Genomic DNA, 12,542 nt, shown 5'->3' with positions numbered 1-12,542 from the left:
TGTCATGTTTTGTCATTGATTATCATTCTTGTCCCTGTGCTTCCCTTCTGTTCGTTTCCCTCTGCTGGTCTTATTAGGTTCTTTCCCTCTTTCTATCCCTCTCTCTCCCCCTCCCTCTCTCCCTCTCTAGCTCTCTCGTCTCTCTCTATCGTTCCGTTTCCTGCTCCCAGCTGTTCCTCTTCTCCTAACTACCTCATTTACTCTTTCCACACCTGTCCCCTATTTGGCCCTCTGATTAGAGTCCCTATTTCTCCCTCTGTTTTCCGCTTCTGTCCTTGTCGGATCCTTGTTTGATGTTTGCTGTTCTGTGTCCTTGTTCCGCCCTGTCGTGTTTTTGCCTTCTTCAGATGCTGCGTGTGAGCAGGTGTCTATGTCAGCTACGGCCTGTGCCTTCCCGAAGCAACCTGCAGTCTGTGGTCGCGTCCAGTCGTTCCTCTCTACTGACGAGAGAGGATTTCAGTTTTCCTGTTTTGTATTTACCTAAGATAATATCCAGGATTATCGTTTTTGTTTAAGACTGGAATAAAGACTCTGTTTTCTGTTAAGTCGCTTTTGGTCCTCATTCACCAGCATACACAGAAGGATCCGACCAAGAATGGAGCCAGCGACTACGGATTCTCGCAACACTGCCGTCGAGATCCAGGAGCAATGCTCGGCAGACACGAGCAGGGAATTGGCTGCTGCTCGTCATGCCGTTGAGACCTGGCCGCTCAGGTCTCACTCTCAGGACAGGTTTCAGAGTCTTCGTCTCGTGCCACCCAGCTACTTCCTGGTCTTCCGAGTCTCCGGAACCTTAGGGTTAATTAACCCACCATGTTATCTGGGCAGCCCACTGAGTGTCGCTCCTTTCTCACCCAGTGGTGATATTGTGTTCTCTCTCCAGCCCAACACATACTCAAGAGAGAGAGGCTCGGATCGCTTACGTCATATCACTCCTTACTGGTCGGGCTCGGGAGTGGGCACACGCTATCTGGGAGGGCAAGGGCTGAGTGTTCTAACGATATCAGAACTTTAAAGAGGATGATACGGGTTTTTGATCGTCAGTTTTTGGGAAGGAGGGCTTCCGTCGGCCCTGGCTTCCCTATGTCAAGGTGATCGATCCATAACGGATTACTCTATAGAGTTTCGCACTCTTGCTGCCTCCAGTGCCTGGAACGAGGGCGTTGCTCGCTCGTTTTCTGGAGGGACTCCACGCTGAGGTTAGGATGGAGATTCTCTCCCGGGAGGTTCCTTCCAGCGTGGACTCTTTGATTCACTCGCCATCCGCCATAGAACGACGGGTAGATCTTCGTCACCGAAGCTCGTGGAAGAGAGCTCGCGTTAACGGTGTGTCCCCCTCTCCCGCATCTCAACATCTCCTCCCACCGCTCAGAGACTGAGCCCATGCAGCTGGGAGGTATTCGCATCTCGGACGTAAGGAGAGGGAACGGAGAATCAACCACCGCCTTGTGCCTCTATTGCGGTTCTGCTGGACATGTTTGTCATTGTCATGTCCAGTAGAAAGCCAGAGGCTCAATCCAGTAAGCGAGAGGGCTACGGTGGAGCGCTACTTACTCAGGTCTCTCATCAAGATCCTGGTACTACCTTGTCGGTCCATCTACGCTGGATCCGGTTCGCGCTTTCCGCAGTGCCTTGATAGACTCCTGGGGCTGAGGGTTGTTTTTATGGACGAAGCACAATGGGCTCGGAAACAGTGTGACAATTCCTCTCAGAAACAGTTGGGGAAGCCCACGCCCATGGTTCGCCTTAGATGGTAGTCTTCTCCCCAGTATCAGATGTGAGACCACTTCCTTTAACCCTCACAGTATCTGGAACCACAGTGAGACCAGGTTCCTTTTTGATTTTTCGTTCCACCTTTTTACACCTGTTGTTTTGGGTCATCCCTGGCTAGTATGTCATTAATCCTTCTATTAATTGGTGCTAGTAATGTCTATCCTATCCTGGAACAGTTTTCTTGTCATGTGAAAGTGTTTAATGTCTTGCTATCCCTCCTGTTTCTTCTGTCCCTCTTCTCAGGAGGAAACCTTGGTGATTTGGACAGGAGTGCCGGAGGAACTATCATTGATCTGCGCACGTGGTCTTCAGTCGGTCCAGAGCCAACTCCCTTCCTCCCTCACCGCGTTCGTATGATTGTTGTATTTGATCTCTTCCGGGGGGACCCACTCCCTCGGGGTAGACTATTACTCTCTGTTCGCCCGAACGTAAGGCTCTCGAGGGATTATCTGTCTGTTACTCGCGACGGCCGGTACCGTGGTGCCTTCTTCCTCTCCCGCCGGAGCGGGTTTTTTTTTGTTAAGAAGAAGGACGGTACTCTGCGCCCCTGCGTGGGATTTATCGGAGGGCTGAATGAAATAACGCGTTAAGAATCGTTATCCGCTTCCCCTTATTGGTCAGCCTTCGGATTCTGCAGCGGAGCCAGGTGTCTTTACTAAAAGTTGGACCTTCGTAACGCTTACCAATCTCCGTGCGCATCAGAGAGGGGGACGAGTGGAAAAAGGCGTTGAACACTCCGTTTAGGGCATTTTGAATACCGGGTTCTGCCGTTCGGTCTCGCTAATGCTCCCAGCTGTCTTCAGCATTAGTTAATGATGTACTGAAGAAGACATGCTGAAACATCTTTGTTTCTTTACCTTGACGAGATCCTTGATTTGTCACCGTCACTCGAGATTCATGTTCAGCACGTTCGACGTGTACTCCGCGCCTTTTAGAGAATTGTCTCTACGTTGAAGGCTGAGAAAAGTGCGCCTTTTCATGCTCTCCTCTGTCACATTTCTCGGTTCTGTTATTTCCGCTGAAAGGCATTCAGATGGGATCCCGCTAAGGGTCCAGGCTGTCAGCGATTCGCCGTTCCTAAGTCACGTTGTCGAGTTGCAGCGCTTTTCTCGCGTTTCGCTAAATTTCTATCGGCGGTTTCATTTCGGTAATTTCCGGTCAAGTGGCTGCCGCCTCTCCACAGCTCTGGACTTCTGGTCAGACGCTGCTTTAAGTGGTCCGTGTTCCGCCCAGGGAGCTTGTTGATCTCCTCAGAAGCGTTTTACATCCGCTCCTATCCTTGTTACTTCCTGACGTCACTAAACAATTACATTGTCGAGGTTGACGCTTCAGAGGTAGGGCGTGGGAAGCCATTCTGTCCCACGCTTCCATTCTGACGATAAGTTTCCATCCTTGCGCTTATTTTTCTCATCGCTGTCGCCATCGGAACGGCAACTTATTATGTGGTAACCCGCGAAACTGCTTCGCCCCATCCGCTTTAGCATCTCCTTATAAAATAGAAGAGAATGGTGAGATTGTTGTTGTGTAGAGGATTTGCTTTGACATTATTCAGGGTTTCAGATAGCCGCTAATAGCCGGCTTTTGACCAATAAAAAAATAGAAAAGGCGGTAAATAAAATTGTCTCATTGTCCGGGAGAAGAAGAAAAGTGTGCCATTTTTTGGCTATTCATTGATGGAAATACCAGACTGTGAAAATAAATTTGACTGGTCATGCTTATCAGTCTATAGGCTAATTTGCATAATGTTGTGGAATAAATTTGAGCATGCACAGTATATTCGTTATGTATCTTATTTATCACACACATACAGCATACAGATACAGAGCCTTTGAGCAAAAAATCTGTCAGACAGTGTGGGAGCTGCTGTTCCAGCATCTCAATCTGGAAATGCATAGGCAACGGAAGGCGGGCTTCATCAGCATGTCACACACCACTGTGCAATGAGCTGGAGGCAACATGCATTTTGAAAACATAAAGCTACTTAATAGTTTGAAACTTGAACCTTTTACTACATATTATGAGGCATGTCTTACCTTGCTTCAAAGTACCCTCGGCAAAATCAGACCATATCTGTGGAGGCAATTATTTTATATAAACTTTCTTCATTGTCCAGTAGCCAAAGGCACAATCCTAGTCATATTAGCAACCTATACTAGGTGTTTCGTAGAAGAGCTCCCCTCTTTCAAATTTTCGAATGGATATTTTCATCTCTGTCACATAAAACCGCTGGCATGTGCAGTTCGCTTTTAACAACAGTGTTTTATCGCTAGTTGCATTGTGGAACATACATTCACAAGCAGCCTACCACCTTGTGCGCATTGCTGTGCTTATAATGTGAATAAAAAATAATTTATTAACATTTTAAGCTAAATGTCCTGTTGTGTTCCATCAGACTCATTGCTTGAAAAAATAATAAGAATTGTAGCCTAGGCCTACTGGTTGTATGAATTTGGGATCTATCGTCCCACAACTGTCCCAGAGTCTGTTTGGAATAGGCTATTTCATTCTTGACAAGCTTAACCCAACGATAGAATGTCACAAGTGTTTCCCTAAAAGCTGTCTGGGTTTAAACATATTCTATTGTACAGAAAGTGAATAGCTTAATCAATTGATAGTGAAATAATTAGATTACTTCCCAAGCAAAGTACTTTTTTTTGTCTCCTCAGCTGTAGAAGGTTGTAGCCTCTGAATGTCAAAGAAACAAAACAATGTTATCCCCATATGCTTTCCCGGGTATTTTACAGCTTGTTTGTAGCATAAAGCATCGCGGACCAAAGCGCTGTTATAAATCACTTTATATAAATCTGATCCGTTTGATTTTTTTCAAAATCTTAAGCTAACAAGGGGTAGGCCTGTGGTTTTTGCCATTTTCTTTAATAAAAGCCAGGCCTATGGCATACCCTCTCATCAACCTGATCTCAGAGCATTTCGTATTATTCTGAACATAAATCCAAGAMACTCCATTTAGTATTATATATTACATTTGGTATGGTTACTAAGACAGATGGTTGCTAATTCAAAAGTAGGGTGGTTGGTGGGGGTGACATTAAACGCAAATGTCTAGCAACCCAAAGACTGAGGGTTCCCATCTTATCACAGACAGTTTTAGAAAATTGGCAACTTTTCAACTACTTACTACTTTTTAACTACTTAGAAAGTACTTAGCATGTTAGCTGACCCTTCCCCTAAACCTAACCTTAACCCTGTTTGCTAACCCTTCCCCCAACCTTAACCCTTTAAAGTAACTCATAAACTTAACCCTAACCCCTAACCCCTAACCCTAACTCCTAGCCTAGCTAACGTTAGCCATCTAGCTAGAATTCGTAACATATCATACCTTTACACATTTGTAACATATAACACATTTTGTAAATTCTTAACATATTGTACGTTTTGCAAATTCGTAACATATAATACGAATTGTAATTTGTAACATATATTAATGCATCCACATATTAATACATACCATACAAAACGTAACATATCACACTTAACAGCCCTTCACTGACACAGGGGTAGGCTATTTAAATAGTGCATTGTGGGTGGGGGAATTGGCCGATAAATCTATGGCTATAGCAGCTATAGCCCAATTTCCAACAATATGTTTCAGGGCAAGAAACATATTGTTTTTATTCAAATCTATTTTAGTAGAAGCAAGCTATCAAAATTGACCTCAGGTCCTCCTTCTCATCATCTCGCTCTCCTTCTCTAACTGAACAGTCCTCCTGCAATAATTTTTTGGACTAGGCCTAATAAAAAATAAATTTCTGAAGAAGCCTTGGACTCTCCTCCTGAACTGCCATTGTAGGCCTACACAGCACAGCATTGGTTAGACAGCACACAAAAAAAGGTTTTGATCAGCAAGATCAGAGCAGGCTTAGGGTTGGAATATCCATTGCAGTGTGTAATACAGCCTAGTTTAATTTACACCATCCCAGCAGCTATCTTACAAATATTACTTTGCTCTGTCCTTCTCTGAGCTTGCACTTCATAACCTATAGGCTATGGATCATTTGATTGAGATCACACTATAGGCACACTTGATATTGCACACCCAGCGGAGAATCAGAGATGAGGGGCAACATCCATATATAGCCTAATACGCAACTTATTCTAAAATGTTATCAATTACAAATGACATGACCTTGCCCTGGACTAAAATCCTCCCCTTGCCTAAAATTGAAAAAGCACGACCCTCCCCCCTTTTCCTTCCTGTACCAATTCTGCAGGCCAACTCTTACAAACCACGTAATTTGAAATAGAAGATGAGGCAACAACATTATTTCAGGGTAAGTTAACAGAATATGAACTTTTAAAAGTGTGATTTTCACTGTACAGTTACTTTAAATAAAGCACACAATAAACTGGCATTTTTATCTCCCTAACAGATCCACAGATGACACAATTGCCATTGCACTGCACACTGCCCTATCCCACCTAGCAAGAGGAATACCTATGTAAGAATGCTGTTCATCGACAACAGCTCAGCTTTCAACACTATAGTGCCCTCCAAGCTCATCACTAAGCTCAGGGCCCTGGATCTGAACACCTCCCTGTGCAACTGGATCCTAGACTTCGTAATGGGCCGATCCCAGGTGGTTAAGGTAGGCAACAACACCAATGATCCTCAACACATGTGCCCCACAGGGGTGCGTGCTCAGCCCCCTTCTGTAAATCCCTATTTACTCATGACTGTGTGGCTACCAATGTCTCCAACGTAATCAATACGTTTGCTGATGATACAACAGTGGTAGGCCTGATTACCAACAACGACAAGACAACCTACAGGGAAGAGGTGAGAGCTTTGGTAGATTGGTGACAGGAAAATAACCTCTCCGTCAATGTACACAAAATGAAGGAGCTGATCGTGGACTACGGCAGACAGCAGAGAGAGCACATCACACATCACTGAGACGTACACATTACTGAGGACCTGCAATTGGGTATTGGACTTTCTGACGGGCCGACCCCAGGTGGTGAAGGTAGGAAACAACATCTGCACTTCGCTAACCCTCAACACTGGGGCCCCAGAAGGGTGTTTGTTCAGCCTCCCTCCTGTACTCCCTGTTTACCCACGACTGCGTGGCCATGCGCGCCTCCAACTCAATCATCAGGTTTGCAGACGACACAACAGTAGTGGGCTTGATTACCAACAATGACGAGACAGCCTACARGGAGGAGGTGAGGGCACTCCGAGTGTGGTGTCAGGAAAACAACCTCTCCCTCAAGATCAACAAAACAAAGGAGATGATCGTGGACTTCAGGGAACAGCAGATGGAGCACCCCCCTATCCACATCGAAGGGACAGCAGTGGAGAAGGTGGAAAGTTGTAAGTTCCTTGGCGTACACATCACAGACAAACTGAAATGGTCCACCCACACAGACAGTGTGGTGAAGAAGGTGCAACATCCTGACAAACTTTTACAGATGCACAATTGAGAGCATCTTGTCGGGCTGTATCACAGCCTGGTACGACACCTGCTCCGCCCACAACCGCAAGGCTCTCCAGAGGGTGGTGCGGTCTGCACAACGCATCACAGAGGGCAAACTACCTGCCCTCCAAGACACTTACACCACCCGATGTCACAGGAAGGCCAAAAAGATCATTAAGGACAACAACCACCCGAGCCTCTGACTGTTCACACCAATACCATCCAGAAGGCGAGGTCAGTACAGGTGCATCAAAGCTGGAACCGAGAGACTGGAAAACAGCTTCTATCTCAAGGCTATCAGACTGCTAAACAGCAATCGCTAACTCAGAGAGGCTGCTGCCTACATTGAGACAAAATCACYKGCCACTTTAATAAATGGATCACTAGACACTTTAAACAATGCCACTTTAAATAATGCCACTTTAACAATGTTTACATATCTTAATCATATCAAATGTATATACCATCTTTGCATCTTGCCTATGACGCTCGGCCATCGCTCATCCATATATTTATATGTACATATTCTCATTCACCCCTTTAGATTTGTGTGTATAAGGTAGTTGTTGGGGAATTGTTAGATTACTTGTTAGATATTACCGCACTGTCGGAACTAGAAGCACAAGCATTTCGCTACACTCGCAATAACATCTGCTAACCGTGTGTATGTTACCAATACGATTTGATTTGATTTGAAATGTCCCCTTCACACTGACAGCGTGGTGAAGAAGATGCAACAGCACCTCTTCAACCTAATGAGGCAAAATACATTTTGCTTGGACCCCAAGACCCTCACGGATTTCTACAGATGCACCATTGAGAGCATTCTGCCGGGCTGTATCAACGCCTGGTATGGCAACTACACAACCCGCAATCACAGGGCTCTCCAGAGGGTGGTGCGGTTAGCCCAACGCATCATCGGGGGCACACTGCCTGCCCTTCAGGACATCTAAGGCAATCAGTGTCACAGGAAGGCCAAGAAGATCATCAAGTACCTCAGCCACCCCAGTCAAGGCATGTTGATAAATCAAACACTGATAAACTCCTGTATCTGTTAGGCGAAATACCTCCGTGTGCAATCACAGCAGCAAGATAGGTAGCCCATTTCCATGAGATATGGGCAACCAACGGAGCACGAACAACATCGTAAATACCACTAATATTTAACTGTTTATTTATCTTCCYCTACTATTCGTACAACAACTATTTGCACATTGCTAAAACACTGTATATAGCTGATAATATAACACTTGAAAGGTTCTTTATCTATTTGAAACTTTTTTGAGTGCAATATTTACTGTTCAATTCTAATAGTTTTTTTGTGGATATTGTTTTGTGTCTTCTCACTTGCTTGTTTACTTCACTTGCTTTGGCAATGTAAACACGTTTCCCATGCAAATAAAGGCCATTTGAATTGAATTAAACAGCTTCTATCTCCAGGCCCTCAAACTGGCCCGGCCTTTGACCAAGTACACTGCCCTGAACCTTAGACAATGTCACTAGCCGGCTTTCACCCTTTATTCTACCCTGCACCTTATAGACTGCTGAACTATGTACATACAATCATTGAACACTGGTCACTTTAATRATGTTTACATACTGTTTTACCCACTTGAATGTACAGTACCAGTCCAAAGTTTGGACACACCTACACATTCAAGGGTTTTTCTTTATTTGTACTATTTTCTACATTGTAGAATAATAGTGAAGACATCAAAACTATCAAATAACACAAATGGAAACATGTAGTAACAAAAAAGTGTTAAACATATGAACATATATTTTAGATTGTTCAAAGTAGCCATCCTTTGCCTTGCTGACAACTTTGTACACTCTTGGCATTCTCTCATACAGCTTCACCTGGAATGCTTTTCCAACTGTCTTGAAGGAGTTCCCACATATGCTGGGCACTTGTTGGCTACGTTTCCTTTACTCTGCGGTCCAACTCATCCCAAACCATCTCAATTGGGTTGAGGTCGGGTGATTGTGGAGGCCTGGTCATCTRATRCARCACTCCATCACTCTCCTTCTTGGTCAAATAGCCCATACACAGCCTGGARGTGTGTTGGGTCATTGTCCTGTTGAAAAACAATGATAGTCCAACTAAGTGCAAACCAGATGGGATGGCGTATCGCTGCAGAATGCTGTGGTAGCCATGCTGGTTAAATGTGCCATGAATTCTAAATAAATTACAGACAGTGTAACCAGCAAAGCACCATCACACCTCCATTCTTCACGGTGAGAACCACACGTAGGGAGATAATCCGTTCACCTACTCTGCACCTCACAAACACAYGGCGGTTGGAACCAAAAATCTAAAGTTTGGACTCATCAGACCAAAGGACAGATTTCCACCAGTCTAATGTCCATTGCTCTTGTTTCTTGGCCCCAGCAAGTCTCTTCTACTTATTGGTGTCCTTTAGTAGTGGTTTCTTGAAAGCAATTTGACCATGAAGGCCTGAWTCCCGCAGTCTCCTCTGAACAGTTGTGTAACGATGTGCGCTGGGAGTTGGGAAGCAAGTTCAGAGAGTGAGTGTTTTAATACATAAAACGCAACTAAATACAAAACAAGAAACACAAACAGCGCACAGAAATGACACTGGAACAGAAACAATGACACCTGGGGAAGGAACCCCAAGGGGAGTGACATATATAGAGAAGGGAATCAAGGAGGTGATGGAGTCCAGGTGAGTGTCATAATGCGCTGATGCATGTAACAATGGTGACAGGAGTGCACCAGAACAAGCAACCTGGTGACCTAGAGGCCAGGGAGGGAGCACACTTGACAGTGTGCGGCTCCAGCCGCAGGATGCAGACTGAGATGACGATCCCGGGGATCAGGAGCGGACCGGTCACATCTGCTAAGGCGCAGACACCTGTTGATCCAACTTAGGCACGGGAGCATTTCGACCTAGAGCGCCTGAGAGAGAGCATACGTGACGGTACCCCCTCCCCGGTGCGTTCGGCTCCAACCCCAGGATGCCAACCACAGGGACGATCTCGGGGATTAGGAGCGGACCGTTCACCTCCGCTGAGGGGCAGAAACCTGACAAACCGGCTRAGGCGGGAGAACCTGATGAGCTGGCTGAGACCTCCCCGGTAGCCTTGGTCGAGGCACGGGAACCTGTTCACCCAGCTGAGGCATGACAGCCTGTTGAGCCAGCTGAAGCATGGGAGCCTATCGATCCCGCTGAGGTATGGAAACTGGCTGAGCCAGCTGAGGCAGGGGAACACGTCGAACCCACCAAGGCATTGGAATCYGACAAACCGGCTGAGGCCTCCCAGGTAGCTCCGGTTCTGACATCTGGACCTGACATCACCTTCAAAACAAACAAAAAAACACTCCCTGATGCTTCCCTTTGGTGAGGAGTCATTTTGTAACGATGTGCTCTGAGWGTCGGGAAGCAAGTTCAGGGAGTGAGTAATTTAATAAATAAACGCAATTACATACAAACAGAAACACAAACACCTTGCCTTTTTTCCCCGTCATCAGCCAGCCTTAGCTCGGACAACACCTACCAGTCTGCACAGTGCGATATCAACCCAGAGCATATCGGACTGCTTCTCTCTACCATATCACCGGATTCCTGCCGCTCTGGATCATTACACCGGATCATTACTCCAGATCCAGCTAGCTAGATGCAAACGAGTGGCTACTGCTAGCCTTGAGGCCCATATACCAGCTAATTCTAGGGCTACAATACCTCCTTAGCCAATTGGCCTGGACCCTTTATTGTCGACAATGAGACCCGCCGATCCATCACGACTGGACTGCCGACGTGATCGCCCGATGTGGTCTCAACAGGCTATTCTGTTACGATGTCCMCGAAGAACCAGCTACTAGCCCTGGCCTGCTAGCTTTTCAGAACGCTGTGTCCCCTGCTCGCCTTGCATAGTAGTGACTACCGAACAGCACCCTGACTCACCTATTGCTGCTCTTTTGACCCTATGATCACTCGACTACACAGCTGACGTCCCCTGGACTATWTCAATAACACGTACCTCATTTGGTTTACCGGTCGGCCTCAGCCTCGAACTCAGGTCCTGTATGTACCTAACTGACCCGCTCTGCCCATTCATCGCCATTTACCCGTTGCAGTCTTAGCTCTCCTGATCAACACCTGTGAATTCTTTATGCCTCTCTCTAATGTCAGTATGCCTTGTCTACTACTGTCTTGGCTAGTTTTTACTGTTTTATTTCACTGTACAGACTTCAGTCCTGCTCAAAATGCCTTAGATAGCTCTTTCCTCCCATCCCACATACATGTGGTGACCTCACCTGTCTCTCCAGAGACGAAACCTCTCTCATCGTCACTCAACACCTTGGTTTTACCTCCACTGTACTCACATCCTACCATAYCCTTGTCTGTACATTATGCCTTGAATCTATTCCACCACGCCCAGAAATYTGCTCCTTTTATTCTCTGTCTCCAACGCACTAGACAACAATTTCTTATAGCCTTTAGCCGTACCCTTATCCTACTCCTCCTCTGTTCCTCTGGTGATGTAGAGGTTAACCCAGGCCCTGTAGCCCCTAGTTCCACTCCTATTCCGCAGGCGCTATCATTTGTTGATTTCTGTAACCGCAAAAGCCTTGGTTTCATGCATGTTAACATCAGAAGCCTCCATCCTAAGTTTGTTTTATGCACTGCTTTACCACACTCCGCCAACCCTGATGTCCTAGCAGTGTCTGAATCCAACATTTTTCTCCAAGATAGAACTGCCAAAGGAGGTGGAGTTGCAATCTACTGCAGAGATAGCCTGCAGAGTTCTGTCATGCTATCCAGGTCTGTACCCAAACAGTTCGAGCTTCTACTTTTAAAAATCCACCTTTCCAGAAACAAGTCTCTCACTGTTGCCGCTTGTTATAGACCCCCCTCAGCCCCCAGCTGTGCCCTGGACACTAAATGTGAATTAATTGCCCCCCATTTATCTTCAGAGTTTGTATTGTTAGGTGACCTAAACTGGGATATGCGTAACACCCCGGCCGTCCTACAATCTAAGCTAGATGCCCTCAATCTCACACGAACTTATCATGGCCCCACCAGGGTCAGACCCTAAATCCGTAAAAACAACGGGCACCCTCATAGATATCATCCTGACCCCTGCCCTCTAAATACCACTTTGTGTCTACAACCAGGATCTCAGCGATCACTGCCTCATTGCCTTTGTCCGTATGGGGTCACTTTCAAAAGACCACCCTCATCACTGTCAACGCTCCCTGAAACACTTCAGCAAGCAGCCTTTCTAATCGACCTGCCCGGGTATCCTGGAAGGATATTGACCTCATTCCATCAGTAGAGGATGCCTGGTTATTCTTTAAAAATGCTTTCCTCG

This window comes from Salvelinus sp. IW2-2015, linkage group LG20 (genome assembly GCF_002910315.2).
Source record: "Salvelinus sp. IW2-2015 linkage group LG20, ASM291031v2, whole genome shotgun sequence".
Lineage (NCBI taxonomy): Eukaryota > Metazoa > Chordata > Actinopteri > Salmoniformes > Salmonidae > Salvelinus > Salvelinus sp. IW2-2015.
Note: the sequence above shows the minus strand (reverse complement) of the source record.